Source organism: Lissotriton vulgaris, chromosome 9 (assembly GCF_964263255.1).
Source record: "Lissotriton vulgaris chromosome 9, aLisVul1.2, whole genome shotgun sequence".
In the NCBI taxonomy this organism is placed as follows: Eukaryota; Metazoa; Chordata; class Amphibia; order Caudata; family Salamandridae; genus Lissotriton; species Lissotriton vulgaris.
The window spans coordinates 1,176,480,250-1,176,505,522 of NC_141697.1; positions in this window are offsets into that span (position 1 = coordinate 1,176,480,250).

Below are 25,273 nucleotides of genomic sequence, written 5' to 3' on the forward strand. Positions count from 1 at the left end.
AGGAAGTTACCAGCTGAGCTGTGAAGTGTATGCTTTTAAGGGACAGTTATAAAACAATTGCACTATGTACCATCTAGATGTTACTAAAAGTACTTTTTTTTAATCTTAAATCTATTTGCACATTTTGTAGCAGCTCATCTCATACCATGTGCAATGTAAGTTTAACATTATGGCTTACATATTCACAGTGCCTTCTGACACAGACTGGGACCTCATAGCACTAAAGGTACACTAGCCACTACTCTCCACTGCACCAACCTGGATTCATTTCTGTGGCTTTCTGGTTACAGACACAGACCTCTGCAGTGCATTAACTAATAAAGGTTTCATGATGTAAGATAGTACGTCTCCCTGTTTAACTTGAATTACATTTTTTGTAATCTGTGCCTTATTTCATATGTTGAAGGTGAAAGACCAAAACCATTTACACAATATTTCATTTTTGTTAGCTACGCCTTTGACCCCCCCCCCCTACACTCACTCGCCCCACCCCCTTTGCGCACAGCATCTAGTTACCACACATTTGTTGATGCACTTAGACCACTGATATGCACACATCCTACAGAAAATCAGGTGTAGTGCTCTCATTCAGGGCTGCGCATCTGATATCCGGTTTCTCCTGGTGATATATTTATAGAAATAATGTAACTTTGTGTTTAAGATGAGAGCATCAACAACAGAATTACCCTACATAGCAGCCGATTCCTTTCACGCACATTAACTTTGCATCTGTCCAGTAGATGGCACTAGAGCGTCACTTTACTTTTTACTTCAAGTCCTTCATGCTGCACTAATGTTCCTTTCCAATTTAAAAGTGGTTTTCACTTCAGGCTTATTCTTATCAGGTTACCTCTAGGTATTGTTGCAGACACAGTCATCAGTCACTTCATGCCCAATTCCCTGAAATTTCCGAGACTGCTTGCCACACACTATTGTTCACTGGCGTCCTGTAAAACTATCAAAAAGGCAGCAAATCCCCTCAAACTGTGCGGGAATAGTACCTCATAACACTCGGAAGCAAGAACAACGTTCAAAACGTAAATTTATTTCATAGAAAAAAATCATCTAGAATAATTCCTGAGAAGGCTTGGGTTCTGTTTCGCATTAAAGTGAGGGTTAAATTAAATACCACTCACATTCTCCCAAATATAGGACTCACTTGTGATTTCATAGTGGTCTTTAACTTCACACCAGCTCTAAAACAAATCTAAAATAAACTCAAAAATGCAAACCATGATGCCCCAACTATTTCCTAAATTCATGTCTTTCTCTAATGATACCTAAAAATTATTCAGACAACTAAACACAAGATGGTGCAGAAGCCTCGACCACCGATGAAGGACAATTACAGACTGTCCATTTAGCAGGTTACATCTTTAGTCATTCCTGATAAATGGTGATTGACCCTAAATTAATATGCATGTGTAGCAATCACAATAAACTCGAACATTTCTCTGCACTCCAAGGGGCAGATTTAGAATTCCTGGTGCATCCATGCAAATCAGCAGGGATACGGCAGGAAGCTTGCGACACGCATCACAATCCTTGCGTCACCACTTATTCGTCGCATTTACAATGCAGCGCATCGTGGCACAAAGAAATGCATATGCTTGTCGCATCTGCCGTCGTAACGTTGCTGCAGTGCTGGAGTCTTGTCATGGGCACGAAGCAACTCCAGCACTGTGCCAACCCGGCCTATCTTCCACATGGTGCATCACACCTTACGCCTGCTTCAACAGGCACAAGGTTTTAACGCAGCAGGGTCGGAAAAGTGACTGAGTGAAATCTTCTAGATTTTTCCGAAGCGGTCCTGCACCGGAACGCCCACCGTGCAGAAATTCCCACACGAAACCTGACACAGGTTTGATGTGGCGCAGGGCTTTACAACGTGACACATCTCCCTAGATGCATCATGTTGTAAATCCCCCGCAGGATAGCGCTAGGTTTACGCCGATGCTGCGTCACAGAAGTGACAAACTGGTGGCACAAAAGTGGCGCACGGGTCTTGTAAATCTGCCCCTATATAATTTAAAAGATATGAGGCACACAGAGGTTAGCCCAGGATCCCACAATTCAGACAAAGCAACATTTCTGTGCTGAAGTTTGCAACTTACCACTAGGCTGCTTCCCTTCATCTCAGCCTTCTCACATTCCTTTCCCTGTAGGCAGCACAGGAGGTAAAATATGTGGAAGCTGTATGGGGGTGTGTGGGTGGTTTGGAACTGGCCAACCGACCTATGGATATCTGTATTTCAATTTTTACCTTGAAGTTCCTGGGGTAGATGTCCGCAGCCCACTTATAAAGTTATATTTACGGTGTTCCAGTTCTGACTAGTGTCATGAGTCAAATGCACCAGTGTTTTAAGATGCACCAGTGTTTTCAAATGTTATTGACAGAAACAGCCACCAGTACCTCTACAATGCTGCATGATATCAGTCTCATGTTTTATTTGGAAGGTTGGCAGGTGTGCTTTGAACTCAGATGCTACCATGATATTTTTTCAAATTGTACCTCTTTGAGGTAGTGATTTTGTACCTTAATAGAATTCACATCCTCGAGCACCCCCACTTTATTTTCACGGCTACAAACTGCTCTAGCTTTCTGGTGGCCAGATCTATCATTTCAAATAAGCACAAGGTGGGCCTGAGTCAGCCACAGACCCTGCTCATGATTTGATTGCTTTGTCTTCTGTTTCACTTTTTTTTATTTTTTTTTATGCAAGCAACCAAGAAAGAAGACAGTCATGCACAATTAGCTCCAACATCAGCGAATAAATATTGCAGTTACGCAGATTACATTTTTATAAAGATCGATACATTCTACAGGCATAGAGGCACAAAAAAACAACTTTAGGGGACGGACCTGAAGAAGGACTTGATAGCCTAGCCATATGGACCTTAAACCCTCCATTGTACTATCCATTTCATCAACACATTCACCCGCAGGTACCAGCCCATTGTATGCTCTACAACAGCCGCAGATTTTATTGATTTACGGGGGTGATCCCTAGTGTGGTAGGTACTTCTGTTTCACTTTTGTGATCCTGATTTGGTGGCGTTCGTCTCTATTAATTTATTTGTCCCTTCCAGAAGCATTTCAGCCTGGTTGACTTGTAGCCTTACTCTCCTGAAGTTGCTTCCATTCAGGGAACTAAGGGACAGACAAAGCCTTCTTGCAGTCATAAACAACCTGATACCCAGAATTGGGTCATTTGTGACCGCAAAAAGGCTTTTTCTGATCTATCAAACCCATATTGCGATTCAGTAACACATTATCGTATCTCGATTTGGGTTTGAGACCAAATACCGATTCGGTATTTGGAAGGGGTGTGTTTAGGGCATCCCTTACAAATACCTAATTGGAATGGTATGTATTAAAGTTTTGCAACCAAATTCCTGTCGCAAACCTTTCATATTTTACCACCTTCTCAAAGGAGGTGGTAAGATATTTGCAAACGGGAAGTGGTTCCCAAGGGAACCCTTTGCCTTTGTTTAATGTTGAGAAAACTTTTTTAAGAGAGTAGGCAATGGTCCAATAATCTGCTGCTTACTCTCAAACAATAAAAATATATTTTTTTGTTTAAATGCTTCCCATGTTTCTTCAAGGAAACCGGGTTGCATTTATCGAAAAAAAATTGCATATTTAAAATGTGAAACATCCTTTACCACGCATCAATTACAATGCGGTATGTTACATCGCAGTTTTGACTACGCAAGTCGTTGTATCGACTTGCACTGGAGGGCGCTCTAGACTAAGGAATAGTGTAAATTACTATTCCAACACCTTCCCTACTGTACGTAGACTGGAGTTGGAATAATAATTCACACTGTCCCTAAGTCCAGCACCCTTCAGCGCAAGTGGATGTAATGACTTGCATTGTCAGGACCGTAATGTAATATACCGCATTGTAATAGAACGCGTTGTATAGTCACACATCCGTTTAAAAGCAATGACAGACATTGTAGTCTGCTGACCTCAGCTGGCCACCATCTCTGTGATGGCTGTGATTCCTACTGGGTCACAATTTGATACCTACCTCATTAATATTCATGAGGTAGGTCGAATTGCGACCCACTATGAATCAGTAATTTTTAAAACAAACTGTTAGTACATACGTCGCTTTGCAAATTACTACGATGGTTGCAAAAATTCTAGTTGCAAATTGCAACCAGTATTTTACAACCAGTTGTACGTACATCTGGCCTCAAGTTTTTCCTTTACTTTAAATATTCTTTGGCTTTGCATGCATTGTCTTGCTCTTTCACCACTTTGCTTCTTCTCTCTTTATTACCCCTACCCTTGCTCTCCCATTTGCTCTCAATGTTCCTCCCTCCAAGCTTATCCCATGCTTCTGTACCTTCTTTGCTTGGGCCTACACCACTCCTGCTCTGTTTACCAGTTTTTTTCAAAACTTATTTTAGTTTTGCGTGCATGATATTGTTCAGCAGCCATCATGAAATTATGTTCTGATCATTTCAAGATGGCTACCCAGTGGTGAGCATGCATGCCCCTCCAACACTCAAAAATTAGTTTATAATATTTTAATAAACCTCATTCAAAGAAGGCGAGGGCAGATGTGTGTGCTCATCCACGCTGGCCATCTTTGAATAGGATTCATACAAAATATTTTGAATGCATTCAGAGACAGCACAAGCAGATACACATACGTCCATAGCAACAAACTTTGAAAGGTACGTTTTATTCAGACAGATCAAGAAGGGAAGACAGCAAGATCTGTCTGGCTGTCAGGACATGGAATTCAGGCAGTGTTATTATAGAGTAGAGAAAAAAATGCAGTTATGTTTTGGGAACATGATAATTTAGAACTATCGCATCAGCAAAACTAAAGTACTTTAACTAATTTAATAAGAAAAATTAAAAAGTAACTTTGGGACATTACCATTAATTTCAAGGGTAAACAACGTTTACAACGAAACTTTTAAAACGCACTACCATTACAACGCAGGCATTACAACGCAAACCATTGCAACGTATTGCGCTGGAGGGCGCTCTAGGATAGGGAATAAGTTTAATTTTCTATCCAACACCTTCCCTAGTGTCCACGGGGACTGGAGTTGGAATAGAAAATTAAACTTTTCACTATCCAGCACCCCAAAGCGCTCGCTATGCGTTGTAAAGGTTTGCGATGTAAAAACCACGTTGTAAAGGCATGCCGTGTAGCGTCCAGCTACAATGAAAGACAGACGCTTGGGATGATTGCCAACAGAGCTTTATTTTCCGTGTCTTCCCTGCCCCCTGTCCCTACTCTAACTGCCCATATCCTGCCTCTGCTCCTCCTCTTCCTCTCGCCCCCTAGCTCCTCCCACGCCCAACTACTAGTGTGCAAACATCGTAACATCTCCCCCTTTTGTAACAGAACAAAACAGAATATACTGACTTCTTAGTCCATCTCCGCGATCAGTCTCTTGGGTGGACGTATGTCCCGATGAGGTCGAGGCGACCGGACTCTCGGACCATCAGTGCTTACTGCATCAGTGATTGGAGCAATGTTCTCTTGATCATTTGATTGTGTTTCCCCAACTCGGGGATTGGTTAGGTCACTCGTCATGGTTCTCGAGGTGTCTATTGGCAGTTTCTTGAAGTGCGAGATATTTCTCGTAACTCGCCGCTGCTCAGACTCCGCAGTTACCATAGTCCCTTTTCTTCGGGTGACAACCAGCGATTCATCCTTGAATGGACAGTCGGTCTTTTTCTGCATTTCCTGCTTGACGATAACATTGTCCCCTTCACTTAATGATAATGACCGTGCTCTCCTCCTGTTGTCGGCATAGGTCTTCATTTTCCTTTTGTTGCGCTCATCAGTGGCTCTCATCTCCCGCGAGTCCATCTCAGATAATGACGCTTCCAGGGCTCCATCCCATGTGGGAATGCGATTCCTCATTGGACGTCCCAGCATGAGGGTCGCTGGGCATTGGCCCGTCGTGGCATGAGGAGTTGTGCGATAAGCTCGAAGGACTTCATTGAGTGCTGTTTGTAAGTCTTTCCCTTCCACGGTGGCATGTTGGAAGGTCTTTTTAAGAGTGGCCATGAACCTCTCAATTGTCCCATTTGCCTGTGGCCAGAGAGGCGTGATCCTGCGATGATGAAAGTCAAGGTGTTTCGCAAAGGCAGCAAAGTCGTTTCCGTTGAAAGGGGGCCCGTTGTCTGATTTGACGACCTTGGGAACTCCCCATGCTGCAAAGACTTCATCAAGAATTTTGAGAGTACTGGCAGTGTTCGTGGACGACACAAAACAGGCAATGGGGTACCTGGAATACTCATCAATGATGGCCAGCACATATTTGCCGGACGATAAGGGTCCATAAAAGTCTATGGCGATTTCTTGCCACACGCCACCAGGCAAGTTGGTCATGTGTAGGGGAGCGGGAGGATCACTCTTGCTGGTGAGTTGGCAGAGATGACAATCTTTCAAGGTGGCTTCCACTAGTTGATCCAGGAACGGAAACCACACTCGCTCCCTTAGTGCTCGTTTGGTCGATACTATACCTCGATGTCCTTCATGTGCAAGAGCGACCACTCCCTGTCTCAATTGAGTAGGAATCACGACCCTCTGATCACGCAGCAATATACCATCAGTCGTGACGGAGAGCTCACCACTCACATGTCTGAAGGCTTGTAGTTCACGTTGAGTCGATGAATCGGTTACACTGTCCTGAGGATCATGCTTCCATCGATTGTTGCGGATTTTGTGAAGGACTCTCTGCAATATGACGTCCTGAGCTGTCATCTCCCGAATGGTCTCCATAGGGATGGCTGGAGGGAGAGCTTGATCTGTTACAAAGTGAATGTACTCTTCCGCAATAGAGGATCTGGAAGCTGATGATGGGAGAGGATGCCGGGACATGTAATCCGCTGGATTTTCAGACTTCCCTGGTTTGTGAAGTATGGTGAAGGTATATTCCTGCAACCGAAGACCCCACCTTTCAATCCTTGGGGGCATTTTGGATCTTGGATTTCCATAGATGGTGATGAGGGCTTGATGATCTGTGATTAAAGTGAAATGCTTTCCATAGATAAAGACATGAAAATGTTCACATGCCCATACCACGGCTAGGCTTTCTTTTTCAGGTTGGGAGTAGGCTCGTTCCGGCTCAGTCAGACTACGACTCGCGTAGGCAATGATGCGGCGTTGATCCGAGTCATTTTCATAATGAGCCAGGATTGCTCCTAGTCCCACCGGACTCGCATCGACAGTTATCTCCGTTTTCCGTTTCGGGTTGAAATATGACAAGTGATTTGCCGATTCAACTGCTTTCTTGATTTCCTTGAATGCCAGCTCACATTGGGGAGTCCATTCAAACGGTTGACCCTGCTTGGTTAGCAAGCGGAGGGGGTGGCTGATGGTAGCGTAGTCCTTAATGTAGCGAGCACAATAGCTGGCCATTCCCAGGAACGATCTGAGATCGCTGACGTCTTGGGGACTCTTGGTGTTGTTTAGAGTCATGATTTTGTCGGGATCAGGTTTCATGCCAGCACCCGAGAAGATGTGGCCGAAGAATTTCAGCGTAGCCTGGTGAAACTCACATTTCTCTTTGTTCAAAGTTAAGTTGGCTGCTACTAAGGCATGGCAGACACGATTAAGTGCAATGTCATGTTCTCTGACATCAGAACCATAGACAAGAATGTCATCGCTATAGTTGAACGTGTTTGGAATATTTTGGATGACTTGCCGGATCATTTCCTGAAAGATCTCAGCTGCCGAGGACACACCGAAGCTCAGTCTTTTGTATCTGAACAACCCCATGTGAGTTGCAAAGGTAGTGATGTACCTGGACCCCACTTCCAATTCCAGTTGATGATAACCTTTGTTCAAATCCAATTTGGAAAACACAGTGGCTCCGTTCAATGCTGCGATCATGTCGCTCAAGTGTGGCCCCGGGTGCCGCTCTCGTTCTATTGCAGTGTTGGGCAACCGCATGTCCACGCAGAGCCTGACTTTGTTGGCCGTGCCCTTTTTGGGAACAATGACGACCGGCGAAACCCATGGAGTCGGGCCATCAGTGCGTTCGATGATGTCCGCAGTCAATAGATCTTGTAGTTCTTCCTCCACAGCGGCCTGTAGGTGAAATGGTACTCGCCGAGGGTGTTGGGCTACAGGCCTGACTTGTTCGTTGATATGAAGCCGTACTTGACAGTCTCTCAACTTGCCCAAACCTTGAAACAACCTGGGAAATAGGCGGGTCACGTCTCGGATGTCGCTGACTTTGAAGAGAATTTCCACCAAGTGGAGTCGTTCAGCAGTTGGTAGACTCAGAAGGCAGTCTGCTTCAGGGCCCTTGATGACATGGATGACTGCTGATATGGTTGTGCCGTCGTGTGTAAGTGTCGTAGAGAATTTCCCTAGACAAGGAAGGGGCTTCTTAGCCATCCACGTGTAGACTCTCACAGGTGCGAATGTCAAGGGGGGTCGTGGGCTCATTCTCTCGTATTCAGTAACTGGAATGTAATTTAGAGAGGCACCAGAGTCTAGTACAAACTTTGAGTCGTGATTTCCGACTTTGATGTCCAGCCGAGGGTATCTCTTAAGTTGGTCCGGGTCTGCTGCTAAGTTCAAGTATTCAATGGTATAAACAGAGTCTCGGGATGAGGGTCTGGATTCTCTGGACGGCGACCTCCTCTCCCACCGAGACCGGCGTGACTCCCTGCTGGAGTGTGACGATTCAGGGGACCGCTCCGTCTGATCTTGGACAGCTCGCGCATGATATCTTCGGGTGTCAGACCGCGACACTCTTGGAGCTCTGCTTCGGGTGTCAGATCGTGTAGCACCCGAATGGCTACTTCGTTGCTCTTTGTGGTACTCCCCGCACATTGCTTCGAAATGGTTAGTGCGACCACATTTCCGACATCTCTGGCCCGAGGCCGGGCAACTGCCCGCATGAGGGAAATCATACCCACATCGGTAGCATTTTCTCACTCTTTCCTGTCGTCTCTCCTTCTTCCATGGTTCTTGACGTTGATAGCTTGATTGCTCATGACGTGACGATGCGTGCGACCTCCATTGTTTGTCTCTGGAGTGTCTTCGACTGTCATTCCGGGCGTATACACGTCGTGCCTGTTCATGACTCCCTTTGTTTTCCGTTTCCATGACGGCGGCGTACTTCTCTGCCTGGTCATAAGCTCGTGTCATCTCCTCTATTTCGTCCAATCCGTGTGGTTTTCTCAGTAGTCGTCTTCTAAGTTGATCCGAATGGCATCCATCTATTATTTGGGATTTGATAGCATCGTCAGTGGAGAAAGATTCGAATTCACAGTACTTGGCTAGCCTCCGCAGACGCACCATGAAGGCACTCATGGGCTCATCCTTTCCTTGCCTGGCGGAGTGAAAGGTGTGTCGCTCATAGTCTACATTTCTCTTGTGAAGAAACTTTTTGTTCAGGACCTCACACGCTTTAGCATAAGTGTCTACGTCAGCCGCAGGCAGGTCTTTGAGTATCTTGACTACCTCTCGCCCCGCCAAATTGCGCAGGATAACCAGTTTCTTTGCTTCATCAGTGATGTCTGAACCTACAATATAGTCCTCAAACCCTTCCAGCCACTCTTGCCATTTGGGGCCCATGCTTCCTTCCGTTGTTACCTTGAGAGGGGCGGGTGCTCGCAAGAGCGATCCACTGGGTGGAAGTTGAGCGTCTTCGTCTCCCATTCTGCAGCGATCTCACTTGTCGTATTGCCAATGCTGGGTCTCTGTGGTCGCCAATGCTTGTTTGTTTAGCCAAGGCTTGTTTCTTGCAGTCACCAGTGCTTATCTATTTTGCCAAGGTTTGTCGCTTGTAGTCGCCAGTGCTTGTTTGTTTAGCCAAGGCTTGTTTCTTGCAGTCACCAGTGCTTATCTATTTTGCCAAGGTTTGTCGCTTGTAGTCGCCAGTGCTTGTTTGTTTTGCCAATGCTTGCTTCTTGTAGTCGCCAGTGCTTGTTTGTTTTGCCAATGCTTGTTTCTTGTAGTCACCAGTGCTTGTTTGTTTTGCCAATGCTTGTTGCTTGTAGTCGCCAGTGCTTGTTTGTTTTGCCAATGCTTGTTTCTTGTAGTCGCCAGTGCTTGTTTGTTTTGCCAATGCTTGTTGCTTGTAGTCGCCAGTGCTTGTTTGTTTTGCCAATGCTTGTTTCTTGTAGTCGCCAATGCTTGTTTATTGTGCCAATGCTTGTTTTCTCACCAGCGCCTGACTTCAAAATGGCCGCCGTTGATTTGCACAGAGTTGTCCTTATTAGGCGCCTGACTTCAAGATGGCCGCCGCTCCTGCATGCACACACGAGGCTGGCTCTCCAGACTCATTCACTCTGGGGAATTCAGGACTCACCGGCGGTCGGTTTCTGAGGCAGCTCACGCCAGGATTTTATTTTTCACCACCACCACGGACACCAGGTGAGATCGGGGTGGGCTCCCGACTTGCTTCTGCAGTCCCGCGTTCTTCCGCCGATGGCCCCTTAAACTCGGCGACAGCGCGCCAAAACTTCCCCGGGGCAGCGCTCTTCTCCACGGCGATTTTTTCGCCACGACAGGGCTCTGGGCAGAGTCGGAGTGGGCTCCCGACGTCTGTTCTTGCAGGGCACACCACCTCTCACGCGTCACGCGTGATTCGCGTTTTGGCGCCGACGGGCGCTTTACTTCTTAAGCGCTCCTGCAGGCTTGCAGGCTTCGGTGGGTGGCAGGCACTCCTAATCCCACCCTCGTCGCCAGTTGTAGCGTCCAGCTACAATGAAAGACAGACGCTTGGGATGATTGCCAACAGAGCTTTATTTTCCGTGTCTTCCCTGCCCCCTGTCCCTACTCTAACTGCCCATATCCTGCCTCTGCTCCTCCTCTTCCTCTCGCCCCCTAGCTCCTCCCACGCCCAACTACTAGTGTGCAAACATCGTAACATGCCGCATGGGCGTCCGCAGAGGGGGGCAAGGAGGGGCGCTTGCCCCCCCCGGATCACTTCTCCTTGCCCCCCTGCCAGGGCCGGCTCCAGGGTGGTGTGACCAGTGCCATCGCATTATGATTTTAAAAGCACTTCGTGCACGTTCCTTTCCTCCTGCAATTACGGAGCCTCACAAAAATGTAAAGATAACTCCTGTGATTAATGTTCTTCCTGGCCAGAGATCAGAGTTTTGTGTAGTTGAGCTTTTTTGTATGTGAAAGTAGTACAGAGGGTTAATATGCCTGCTGCAAAGAACGTGTACCAAGTAGATTAAAGAGTGCATTTAATGTAAATAGATCAGCAGGTTACTGCTTTTAAAAGAGCCATCCTTTTCCTCCTTGCAATTTATAACTTAAAGTCCTAATATAGAATAGTGGGGTATTAACTTTCATCATAAAAGTGCATACACTCTGCCAAGTATAGAACATTGATTAATGTTGCAAAAGGGGTTAATTTGGGTAGAAATGGAGTCTTATTATTAAAGAAAACTCCCAACAGTATGGTATATATCAGGATTGGCGGGCCATCTGCGTAATGGTCATACAAGAGATAACTGAACGATGGGGGTTTGAAGTTTTGGAAACACAAAAAAATTCTTTAAAAAAAAAAATAAAGAAAACTCCCAACTATGCTGTTTCTGTTTCTTTTTCTCCACACCAAGCACTCCTAAACTATACTGCCTACCAGTATGGATGACATGTGACTCCTACACTTTTAGGGGCATATCATCAACGGCCAGCGATAATTATCGCTGGCTGTGTGTAGCGTTAAAAAAATGAATGTCGCATATCGCCTGGTGAGTGCACTATCGGCAAGGCGCATCGCCCAGGCGATAGAAATCCAGGCAAACGTGGCGGAAAGAGTCGAAATCGCCGGAATTCCAGCGATAGAAAACTGCGTTAGGGAAAACCTAATCTATAATGGGAGACGTGGACTCAGCATTACAATCCATCTCCCATTATAGATATGGCTTAGTAACTAAAATAGCAGGCGTTACAAAGTGGCGAAAAACCCGGTTAGTGCTGATTATAATATCGCTATGTGTGTTAGCGATACACTTGAAAATAGAGAGAATCAGAGTTAGTGATGATATCCCATGTTGTTTCACGGGACACGCCTCCCTTGCATCTCATTAGCGATGCAAGGCAATGCGATGTTGAAACCAGCGCTAATCCCATTGAACACACGTTAGCGTGCTCTTGTAAATAAAGCAATATTTTTACTGTTGCATTTCGTCCGAAAACGGACACAAACGTGGCGATAAAAATATCGCTAGGCCTTGATAATATGCCCCCTTGTCCTTTGACTTATGTAACATTTCCTATACACTGATTTACATAAGTATGATTGATTGTCTGTGTAATGTGTGCGTGAGATGCAAAGTGCTCTGACATACTTTAATGGTATGAGTAGCGCTATATAATGAACTAGCAGCCCGTCCCGACGTTGTCCGGGTATGAATTGCTGCCGGCCAGTAGTATATTGTTTTGTAGGATTTCGTTTTGATAGCATTTCTTATCTGTGACAGGCCTGTGAAACGCTCCGATTCGCAGTGCACTGCTGATGCACTTAAATTGCGCGTTCAGTAGTGTGTGAACTCAAGTTTCACTACTTTATTTTTCCTTGCAATATTATATAGCGTGAACTTGACAACATGGCATGATGGCATGAGCACAATTTACATTATAGAAGAACACATTCATTTGTGGTAGGCACGGGGAGACAAAGCTATTTGCCTAGAATCACAGGATATTGAGCTGATGCCGAGATTCGAACGTAGCTCCCCAGCTCTAAAGTTCGCAATTCTAGAACTTGTGGCGGGAGGTGTGTCTAAAAGTGTATGTCGGTGCTGGCCATCAATAAGAGAGACCTGTGCATTTTTCAAATGGGTGGTAAAAAAATATGAATATGTTGCTGGAGATGTGGGCCGCCGTGCCACCAATGTACTTACCGGGGGAGGGTAAACAACCATTATTCCTCAACTTTCTTTCCACATACCATCACTCTGCATACTTTCATTACGAAAGTACCATGACTCCGCAATGCCATTATAACGCATTGGCATTACATTTTATTTGCTTTTACCATGCATACATTTACAACGAAATTCGTTGTAAATGCATGAATGGTAAAAGCATGTTTTTTTTAATGTTTGGATAAGGTAAGTATGGGTATAGGGGTATATGTTTTGGGGTACTGAGGTATATGTTTTGGGGTGTTTGGGCATTTTAAGGGTTCAGATATAGTTTTGGGTTATGGGGTACAGGGGTAGTTTTAGGGTTTAGGGATAGGTATGGGTTTTGGGGTACAGGAGTATTTTTAGGGTTCAGGGCTAGGTTTGGGTTTTGGGGTATAGGGGTATTTTTAGGGTTCAGGGGTAGGTTTGGGTTTTGGGGTAGAGGGGTATTTTAAGGGTTTAGGGCTAGGTTTGGGTTTTGGGGTACAGGGTTATTTTTAGGGTTCAGGGCTAGGTTTGGGTTTTGGGATACAGGGGTATTTTAAAGTTTAGGGGTTGGTTTGGGTTTTGGGGTACAGGGTTAGTTTTAGGGTTCATGGCTAGGTTTGGGTTTTGGGGTACAGGGGTATTTTTAGGGTTCAGGGGTAGGTTTGGGTTTTGGGGTACAGGGGTATTTTAAGGGTTCAGGGCTAGGCTTGGGGTTTGGGGTACAGGGAAATTTTAGGGTTCAGGGGTAGGTTTGGGTTTTGGGGTACAGTGGTATTTTTAGGGTTCAGGGGTAGGTTTGGGTTTTGGGGTACAGGGGTATTTTTAGGGTTCAGGGGTAGGTTTGGGTTTTGAGGTACAGGGGTATTTATAGGGTTCAGGGCTAGGTTTGGGTTTTGGGGTACAGGGGTATTTTTAGGGTTTAGGGATAGGTTGGGGTTTTGGGGTACACAGTATATTTATAGGGTTAAGATGGGTTAGTGTTTAAGGGTGTTGGGGTATTTTACGGAGTAAGGGTGAGTTATGATTATGGGGTGCAGGGGTATTTAAAGGGAGCAGGGTGGGATTAGCACACGATATGAGACATGGGATGAAGGGCGGAACGTACCACACGCCCCCACCGTTTGTCACGCCCCCAGCACACGCCCACAGCACAACGCAGACACGCCCACAAGGGACTACTTTGCTGGCACGGTTCTTTTACCTTTTAAATGTATATGGTGGGCGTCTGCATAGCCTATGTCCTTCTGCTGCAACTGCCCTTTCCAACGCTGTATTGGGTGTTGTGATTGGTGCTGTGGTTACTGAGATTACCCGCCTCAAAGGTTTGGGCTCTCTCTTTATTATATTAGTATGGATTCAATGCATCTGAGAGAGAGTGGTTATGGAGTCTTGGGCACTGTTAAAGGGTGCTAGTGAGAGAATCTGTGGTGGAGGTGGTCATTGGGGGCGCCAACTAACATTGTCACACTGGGTGCCACCAGCGCTAAAGCTGGCCCTGCCCCCTGCGGACGCCCATGCCACTATGCATTACACATGGTGCTCCGGCCACGGTTCCTCTCCAGCTCATACTCTCTGTTCTATTCTGAAACTCCTCTGCGTTTCAGGGCTCAGTAGGACAAGTCGCGGGCTTCATTTTCCTGCACCGTCTCTTTGGCACTCTCTTCTAGGTGAACTCCTGTGCATCTCATTGCACGTCACATCTAGACAACACCTCGAGACTCTGCTCTTTTCTAGATCCTTCTGTGTACCCTCTGTCCCCCCTCCCCCTTCCATCTTATAATTTAGTCAGAAGCGCCAGGAGACCTAGGACTTTATAGCGCGCTCTGACTCCATAACAAGATTGAGGCAAAGTTTTTTCAAATAATTATTGGATTATAGTGATGGACTGCCTTGAACAGTTGCTGTTAAGTAAATTACTAAGCCGAAAGAATAGTCACATTTGAATAAAAGAGTAGTGTCTGCCTCTTGCTCTGGTGTTGTTTTTGTCCTCGGGCTGCTCCCCGCCCCGTCTCACCTCTCTGAGAGCCAGTGCCCCCTTTGATCCTCTACCTGCCGCCCACCCCTTCCCCGCCTCTTTTCCCGGTTCACACCATGGTGCTTTCACACTTAACGTCACCTCCAGCTCACATTTTCAGAGAGGACCCCGGGCTCCCTATCACCGACATGAGGAGGAGGAAGAGAGAGGGGGGACAGAGGAAAACTTGGTGGGGTCGAGGAGACTGATACGGTGAGGGTGAGAGTGAAAGAAGAGGGGGGAGAGAAAGAGAGGCAGAAGAAGTGGGGAAAGAGAGACTGAGAAGTGGGAAGGAAGGAAGATGAGAGAGCAAGTGGAGGGGGCAGAGAAGGGTCTGGGTGAGGGATAGAAGCTTCAGAGAAGTGAGACCTGTGTTCTAACTCAGTCAGTGAAGACAGCGGGTCAAAAGGAGAAAGAACCAGGCCAGACAGAGTAGGTACAGGCAGTGTGCACGGAGGCAGACTCAGTGGGTCCGGAAGAGGGACAGGGCAGGCAGAACAGCTCCAGGGAAGGGTGAGCAGAACCGGACCAGGGCGAGCCGATCCGGATCAGCAGATCCTCCCTGAGCAGGGAGATGGCGCGATACACAATCAGAATGTACTGTTCAGCTTTTGTGGTGCCAGGGGGTAACTTGAGAGTTCAGGTTGAGTGTGGGCTTTAAGGTGCCAGGGAGCAATTTTAAGGTTCACGCTGGGTTAGGGATTGGGGTGCCAGGGGGATAATTTTAGGGTTCATGGTGGGTATGGGTTTTGGGGTACCAGGGGGGTAATTTTAGGGTTCAGGGCAGGTACGGGTTTTGGGGTGCAAGGGGGGACATTTTTGGGTTCAAGGCGGGTCTGGGTTTTGGTGTGCCAGGGGGACAATTTTAGGGGTCAGGGCGGTATGGGTTATGGGGTGCCAGGGGTAATTTTAGGGTTAAGTGGGTATGAGTTTTGGGGTGCCAGGGGGACAATTTTAGGGGTCAGGGAGTTATGGGTTATGGGGTGCCAGGGGGCAATTTTAGGGTTCAGTGGGTATGAGTTTTGGGGTGCCAGGGGGACAATTTTAGGGCTCAGGGTGGGTATGGATTATGGGTGCCAGGGGTGTAATTTTAGGGTTCAGGGCAGGTATGAGTTTTGGGGGGCAGGGGTAATGTTAAGGTTCAGGGTGGGTATCGGTTTTGGGGTGTTAGGGGGTAATTTTAGGGTGGGTATGGGTTTTAGGGGTGCCAGGGGCATAATTTTAGGATTCAGGGAGGGTATTAGTTTTGGTGGGGTGGGGTAATTTTAGGGTTCATCGTGGGTTATTGGGGTGCTAGGGGGTAATTTTAGGGACCAGGGCAGGTATGGATTTTGGGGTGCCACAAAAGAAAGAGATGGCTGTGGCACAACAACCCTATGGTGTATGAGATCATATGCAGCCTTCCTCCTGCCCCCATGGCTCCTCCTGCACCCCAGTGTTTCTTGTGCCCCACCTGGCACATATCATGTCGGAGGATGGTGATGACGTTAACATTTTGCCCCCCCCTGGAAAAATTTCTGCTGACGCCCATGGGCATGCGTGGTAAAAGTAAGCGTTGTAACGTCATACATCCATTTCAAGGTATTATCCCACATATTTGCGTTCTGCTGAACCCCTTTTTTGCTCTCCATAGAACTCTGCACACTTTACTGCTGCTAACCAGTGTTAAAGTGTTTGTGCTTTACTCTCTAAACTTGTTAGAAGTGGAATAGCCCTAATTGACACATTTAGGTCCTTAGTAAATGGTACCACATGTACCCATGGCCTGTAAAATAGTTACTACTAGTCGGCTGCAGCACTCACGGTACCGCCCATTAATGTAGCACTGTAATACATGTCTGCCACCTGCAGCCTGTGGGGTGCAGTTTTAAACTGACATTTCGACCTGGCAAAATAAACCTATGGCCAGGTCTTCATTTTTAATACATATAAGTACTTATAAGTAACCCCTAAGGTAGTCCCTAAATGCCCATAAGGCAGGGTCCATGGTATTTAACCCCATGCACGCTACGCGTTTTCCCGCTGTGCGCTGAGTTTTTTAAAAACCCGCGGTTCATGACGAGCTCAGCTCGTCATGAGCGTACGACAGGCGTAACTCATGACGAGCTGAGCTTATCATGAGCGTCGAAGGGGTTAAAAAGTAGGGCATGCATATTTATGGTTTTAAATGTTGTGGCAGTGAAAAAACCTCCAAAGCCGTTTTTCACGGTGGCAAGGCTGGCTCTCCCATAGGTAAATGTTGGGTTGCACTAAAACAACTTATAATGCTTAATTTCAGTTTGGGAGCAGCTAGAAAACGGATTTAATGATGTATTCTAATATTAATTTAAAATCCAACTTAATGGTCAGGTCAGTTATATTACTATTTTGGAAATTACTCTTTTAAAAATGTGCCCTTTCCTGCATAAATCCAAACAGGTTTGTCTGCCATTGTCCAGTGTCACATGACTGCTTATGACTCCCCTGTGGTCAGATGTGAATTGCTCCTGAACAGTGGACAAAGGACCTGAGTGTGGGGAGATCTTTTTCTACCTTGAGCAGGATGACTGTGCCCTTCCCCTTCCTGGACTTCAGAGGATGCCTAACTTATCATTGGCAGATGTAGCTAACACCTAAGCCTCCCTCCCTTTTGCCTCCTATAGAACTTAGCCCCAAACTCAGCGGGAGGGTGGAGCTGCCCCAGAAGTGGTTTGGAGTGAGCACAAGGGAGGATCTGCCCATTATCATAGCCACACCTCTGTGTGGGCACAGGGAGCCTGAGCCCACAGAAGAAGAAATGTTTTGTCATATTGGAATTAGGGAAAGGAGGGTACAGTGGATTAGTTTATAATTAAACATGCAAGAAGTGCTGCAAGCGTGGGTAGGATCACCCCTGGGAACTTTTACCCCATCAGATTGGGAGTGGCCAGGAGTTTCCCCCACCCACAGACGGCACTGGGCATACATGTGGCATCCCCGGTACCCTCTTCAAAACACTCCTGTACCTGTGAATATCAGAACAAGAACTGCCCTTCTGTCTGAAACTGAAGGAAGACTGGACCTGCTTGCCTTGAACCAAGGCCCCCTGAAGTGACTCAAAGGGTCAGTTGGCTCGCCTTCTGTTTGAGCTACATAGGCACAACAAGCTTTCAGAGGCCTCTTTTACTGCAGCTCCCCAGCTGACCACTTCCGACTGGACCTGTCCTGGATCCTGATGTTGGCCTCTGCTGGAGTGAGTCCTAACACCCAAGTGGTGGCCCCAGGTCCTGAATGCTTGGCTGGTGTTAGAGTTCACTCTTCCAGTCCCCCAAACTGCAAAAACTGGGAATTGGAAATGTTTTGCAAACTTTCGACCTGGAGAACCGATGGAGGTTGGGATCGCTGTTGCAGCTGTAGTTATCAAATTCAAATCAACAGTCAGTGTCAACTTGCTGGTTTGCCCTACTGACGAGATCTGACTTCCCAAAAAGTGTCAAAGTGCCAGTGTAGAGAGCTTCATTTGGACCTTCCCTGAGCAGCATGCGACTTGGAGGCTTCCTGGAAATGCACTTTGGACTTTACCCACTCAGAACTTTCTTGGCTTCATCAACGAGCGCACAGGACCCCACTCTTCAGCAACCTGCTGTCATCAAGCCCTGCTTTGGATCCAGCTTGTCAATGACCACAGTTTCTCCATAAAAGTTTCTAAGTCAGAGGCTAAAGTTTCCCCCAGGACAATCCTGGTCCTTGCACCTGACCTGTGCTCCATTGCTGTCGGCCTCAATGTTTACATTCGGCCCGTGACCAGATAACTGCAGTCGCCACTTTGTGTTTTTTGGTGCTATTTTTGAATCACACTTTGAAAATGTATATCTATGGTTCTACTTAATAGAAGTTTGGTGTGATTGTATTTATTAAAATATTCTATTTTTGTCTAAATTGTTCCAAACATTTTCTTGTGTTGTGTTTTGTTTTTTTGCTTTATATTTTTTTTAAAGCATTTGTAGTGGAAACATAGATCAGTTTACATCCACGGATACAAAATTCCAAAATGTGATAAAGCTAACTAGGCCAAAAGAAAATATCAATAGAAAACTCTTCAATAGAAGTGGGAAGAAATAACCCTACCTTTTAAAAAGAATACTGTCACAGAAGGAAAGCAATTTATGTTGGTAGAGAGGATAAATAATAGTGCCATAGAGCAGTAACAGTCAATGTCCATATGTAGGCCTTCTGCACAATAGACCTTGTCTGTGACCTTTCTACTGTTTGTCGGTCGGTCCCAATCCATGCTGTTAAGAAGAGAGAAAAAATGAAGGAGGTGGGATAAACAAAGGGAAACTTGGGAAAGGGGAGGGAATTGCCATCACTTGATTTGGTGATGATGTTGAAAATGTCGAATTAGGATTTACTGCCCCAATGCCTCTAACCCGCTCTGAGTAATGGGTACAGGTGGGTAGGAGTAAAGATGAGAAGAAGAGCGAGCAGAGAGTTATCACACCTGGCCACTGCAGATGTAATGAGCCAAGAACGGTTCCCACATTTGTGTGCATATCTCTGCATTATCTTACAACTTGTATATGAGTCAGTTTGTTGGTGCCAAGTTCAAATGGGGAGGGAGAAGGGTCTAACCTCCCCATTTCCAACTCCAAACGGCCTGCGACAGGGGTGTCTTTTAGCCCCCCTATTATTCTCCTTATATTTGAGCGATCTACCAGAAGCTCTTAATCAGGTCAATAACTTTCCGCCGAAGATTGCTTCCACCAAAATTCACTGCCTGATGTACGCGGATGATGTAGTAATCTTGGATCTGACTCCCTTTGGTCTCCAACGAAACCTCACGGCACTCACCACATATACAAATGAAAACTATTTAATTCCAAATACCACTAAAACAAAAATTCTACCATTTACAGGAAAGAAGACTTATTGCAATTATAACTGGCTACTAGGAGGTAATCCATTGGAAATTGTAAAAGAATATATATATCTTGGGAGAACATTTACACAGACTTTGCACAACCAGCCTCATTTGCAAAAAATGGGAAATAAAGCAGATGCCCATACAGGGGCTCTCCAAAGACTTTACTCATCCACTGGTCGAAGACAATTCTCCTCCTTGCTCCAGGTCTATAATGCAAAAATTCCTGCAGTTTTATCATTTGCAATCGAACATATCCCAACAAAAGAATGGTCTCAAATAGATGTCAAAGAAGGGAAAATCCTGCGGAAGTTAACTAGGATGCCGCAAGCTGTTCCGGTTCAAGCTCTCAGGCTAGAACTATCGTTAGTTAGTTCCTATGCCAGAGGGATCATAAACATACTTAGATGGGCATATAACCTGGCTCATGCAGACCCAGGAACACTTAGAGGACTGTTAAAAATAGAGACACTGGAGCAAGACTATCGAAAATATATATTTGGAAAAAACCTAAGTAATGCTTTTAAATTATCATCAGTCTCTCTAGAAATGTTAATATCTTGGACATCAGCCCAGCTGAAACTCTGCTTGAAGCACTTAACACCGAGGCTAAGCATGGAATTGGATATTCAACACTGCTCCAGGCTCTCAATGTAGAAACAGCTAGCGGACACAATAGTTTTTTTAAAAAACGCAACCATATATCTTTTTTAACCTAAATCATGGAGTAAGGCGAGCTATACTTCAAATACGGCTAGGAATATTACCGCTGAAATCATACACCTTTAAGTGGTCATCAAATCAAGGAGAGACGAATCTCTGTGACTTATGCAAAGGTGGGGTGCAAGATCTAGAACATGTTCTGTTTGTATGTCCTAGCGAGATCGTGGTAGCAGCTAGGAACAGATACATTACCCCGATCAAAACAAAATGTAATATAAACTCGGTCCAGATGTTGATTTCCCTCTCCAATGCTCCACCCAATGAATTTGTGTGTATTAACCTGTACAATTTTTGTAAGTCTTTTTTAAAATTATATTGATGTGATAATCTCTTTTAGCAAAAATTGAATTTGTATCGTGTATAATTTGTTGTTCTCGTAAGAGAACTAAATCAAATAAATTATTGAAAAAAAAAGATTTATATGAGTCATTCATATGTTGCTGTTCTGTACTTTTTAACCAACCACTCGTCATAAGTGGGCTGTTGTGGCGTGCACCAGTGGCAAGTATGAGTATTTTTGCTGCTATGAGTAAAATAGCTCCTGGGTGTCTCATGTGACTTTGGAGTTGGTCAGTTGTGTTGTGTAGTAACACCAACTTCCATGACAGGTGAAGGGGCATGTGTAGTATTTCCTCCAAGGAAGTCTGTGCAGAGGACCAGTAGTCCCTTAGACCAGGACAATGGCAGAGAATGTGAGGTACGTTACAGCTTTACTGCGTGCAGCACCAGCAGGCGCCATGGTACTGTAAAGCTTCTGCATGGAGTTTTTGTGGAGTCCATTCCCAGTTGTGAAGAATTTTGAAGTGGGGGAATTTTATCCTGGCCTCTCTGACCTCTTTGTCCATATCCTCAATGACTGTAGTCCATTCGTCTTCTGCGTAGTCCAGTTGAAGTAACCCTTGCCATTTGGTGTGTAATTGGGGCAGGAGAGCCTATAAGTGGAGGTGTCAGATGATGAGAATATAAAATCCAGAGATCACTCCTTTGAACAGGCCCCTGTGTTTCAGATACTGCAAGACCAGTGAGTAATGTGTGACCCATGGCAGTGCTCCCAGTCAGCTATTGAGAAAGTGTTTCAGTCATAGGTATTTCCATTCATGGTACTGAAGGCAAGTGGAATTCATGTAGTGTGTCAAAGACATTAGCAGTTAGTTTAACATATGTATACCCGCCTGCTGCCCCAAGTCCCAGAGTATAGGACCTACCCCTACTTATTGGCATACAATTGCAAATGCAGTATGGAGAAGGTTGTGGGTAGTAGACCAGACCTTAAACATCATCTGCATGACTGGATTGGTAGTATGTGAGGATAGGGAATTGGTATTGTACAGCAATTGGCGACCCAGGCCTTCCATTCAATGGAGACTCCCACAGCGGGGCACCACCTTGTCTTGACAACATTTACGCCAATTGCAACAGATGGAGTGCTGTGTAATTGTGCTCCATACACAACATGCTCAGACCATCGCAGCACCTATGGACAATCAGTTTGGTCAATTTCAATATGGACAACATTTATCCCCAGATGAAGGATTTGATGCCCCTGTAAATTTCACTCAGGGTCAAAGTTTTGATCAGGACCATGCCCTGGACATAGGTGAACTGAGGTACTATAACCATTTTCACTGCATGCATCCATCTCCATAATGAGAGATTTCGATGGGATAATTTGCAATATTTCACCTTAATCTTAGTATAAGTGCATCAAGTTTGTCCGACACATTTCTTTCCATGCCTGGATACACAGCCAGATACTTCAGGCGATCTGATTTTCACAGAAATTTATTATCCAGATGGGCTGCCCTCATAGTAAACCAGGAGAGCTGCGTGGTGTCGCTTTTGCCCTTTTGATCTTGCAACTGGAGATAGTCGAAAAGTCTGAGGTAGTGGACATGACCACCGATAGGGAGGTCACTGAGCGTCAACAGTATGCCATCTGCATATAGGGGAATTTTGGGGGCAACCATGGATGTGGGAATACCTGCGATCGTTGGTGTTTGTGTATAGTGGCTGCTAAGAGTTTTAAAGCAAGGAGAGGTAAGAGAAGAGGGGGCATGTGAGATACTGGGTTTTTGGTTGAGGTGGGTGAAACTCATGCAACAGCCACAGTCCTTGCCAGGATGAACCACAAAAAGTCACTAAACTAACCTCTGCTTCACCTGCTGGTAGCTTAACACAAAAGCAGTCAGGCTTAACTGAGAGAAAATGTGTAAAGTATTGTTGCAGCACTTAATCAGTAAAAAAGTGCAAACACAAGAAAAATCCTGCACTCATTTAGAAAAATAGAGTAATTTGTTTGACATCAAAATGACAGAAATCCAATCAGTAGATCCGGGTTTCTGAATTTTTAAAGTGATATATAGCTGAAAAGTCGAATGTTATGGCTGAACACAATGGAGCATGGTTCAGATACATAAAGTGGATTGGGCCCAGTCTATGCTTACCACCTAACTTAGGAGAAAATGTCTGAGAAGTTAAAGTTCAGCATGACAAGGCAGCCAGTGGTGTCTGTGGAGGAGGTATGGTAATCACGGAGCCACTGGACAATGGCAGGGTGAAGTTTACCATGTTTAGACTTAGGACCTTATTTTGAGTTTGGCAGTCTTGGAGTGGGCCGTCACGGCCATGCCCCCCTGCAAGGCCACCAAACCCATAATGAGACCGCCTGCCGAATTCCGACTGGAATGTAGGTCGACCTGTCCTGCAGCAGCTGGTCCACAGCGGTGCCGTGCTAAGGCTCATATGTGAGGCTTGAGAGAAAAAGACAGGGGGCGTAACTACAGATTAAAATTCCCTTGAATACTCCAAGCAACCCCTTTATTGGCAGAGTAGTCTGGGATGTTAAAACTAAAAATTGAAAAGGGTGATTAGGATACAAAGGTCCTATCACTCTATAGTGTACCAGCCCTACTCTGAAGGCCTAAGGAGGTCCGGGGGTTTCACCAGGGTAATACATCTCACCTCCCCAGTTTCGTCGCTCATTACGCTATTTTGTGTATGTGATGCATGCATGCAAGCTAGTGCGTGCTTGGGCAGTGAATATACATGCCCTTTTCTTCTTCTGGAATCTGCCCCAATTTGTCTGGGTTCCTTGTTTCTCAAGAGCGGAAGGAAGAGTGTTGCCCTGTAGTTAAACTTTTGTCAAGGGTCCTACCCTGCCTTTTACCTATTTGGTTCCAGTGATGCACCTTGGGCAGATTGGAGAGCAGATAGGTTCTGGTCTCATCTCATCTCAAAATATTTTTTAAGTCCTAACTTTTGAATTTGAACTATCTGGGCACCTTTAGCACCACTTACAATGATCCAGCAATGGAGGGGTTCCACTTGGAGGGTCAGGATGCACTCAAGCTGGGTCCAGGTGCATGTTCAAGATGGTTGAAGCCTTTTTTGTCCCTGAGGCTCTGGTGAAGAGGCCATCCAACTAGCTCTTGGAGTCACTCTGGAAGTCTTGAGATCAAGCAGAAAAGCATGTCTCAAGCAGCAGGGCAGACATCTGAGAGCACAGGGCAGGTTTCAGGCAGCAGGGCTGTCCTCTAGGTGCCACGGGACAGTCAGTCCTCTGAAGTACACAGCAGGTCACAGTTAGCAGGGTGGTCCTCCGAGATTCCTTCACAGGTCCCGAAGTGAACTAAAGAGTGGATATGAGGATCCTTTGTATGTACCTGATACCCCCTTTAAAAAGGGAGAATCTTTTAGAGTTTCCCCCATAGACTTATCTGCAATTTCTTGCCTCTCTGCTGTGGTCCCTGCCTGTCTGGGGCATAATATGCTAGTGTGAAGTATGTTGTGTGTGAGCTGAGGCACAGACTTTGAAATGCAAGTAGAGATGTGAACAACTCAGACCCCCATCCTGCTTAGATGAACTAGCCTGCCAGTCCCACTATTTTGTGGCTGTCTGGATGGAATATACAAAGGCCAACTGCCAACTACATCTAGTCATGTTACCTAGGAAACAAGGTGCAGACACTAAATGATTAAGACAAGCAAATGCCAACTTTCTAAAAGTGTCATTTTCAGAAAAGTGATTTAAAGTTCAATTTTACTATTGAAAAGGATTTTAAATTACAATTGCTTAGACACCAAACATGACATTTATTACCTGCTCCCAATGATAATGTATCACTTATCAAATGTAATTATGTAAAATGTTATCCTTTAGGAGAGCTAGGCATCACAGGAGTGAAAAACAAATTTGTGATTTCTTCACTATGTGGACATGCAAAATGGAAAATTACATGTTCAATGTTATAATTACAATGAACTCTGTCCTATGGGCTGTCGAGGTCCTACCTTAGGGATGGCTTACATGTTTAAAAAGGTAGTTTTATACTTCACAAAGGGGTTATTTTGGTATGCCAAGTTAACAAATCAAAACTGCATACAGGTTGCATTGGCAGATCTGAGACATGTTTAAAAAGGCAGCTTACGGGGGTGGCACAATACTGGTGTAAGCCCACCTGTAGCATTTAATGTACAGGTCCTAGGGCATATGTAGTACCACTTTACTAGGTATGTACAAGTCAAGTTGATGAAGTCATGCCTTGCCCCAGTTCCCGGAGTGTATGGAATAGATACATAGAGCATTCTTGATGTTCAGGGAGAGGACCACATGGTCTTCATGCAAGTCCTTGGAAAGCCAAACTATGTGGGTGAATGTACAGAGATGGTTGCAGGAGGTCTTGTCCCACACAGCCCCCACCTATGAGCTGTGCATAAGTGTGGGGAATCATCTGAGGGAGTCGCTTGGCCGGAATTTAAGCTAATATTTTCATGTCAGCATTCAATGGAGAAATTA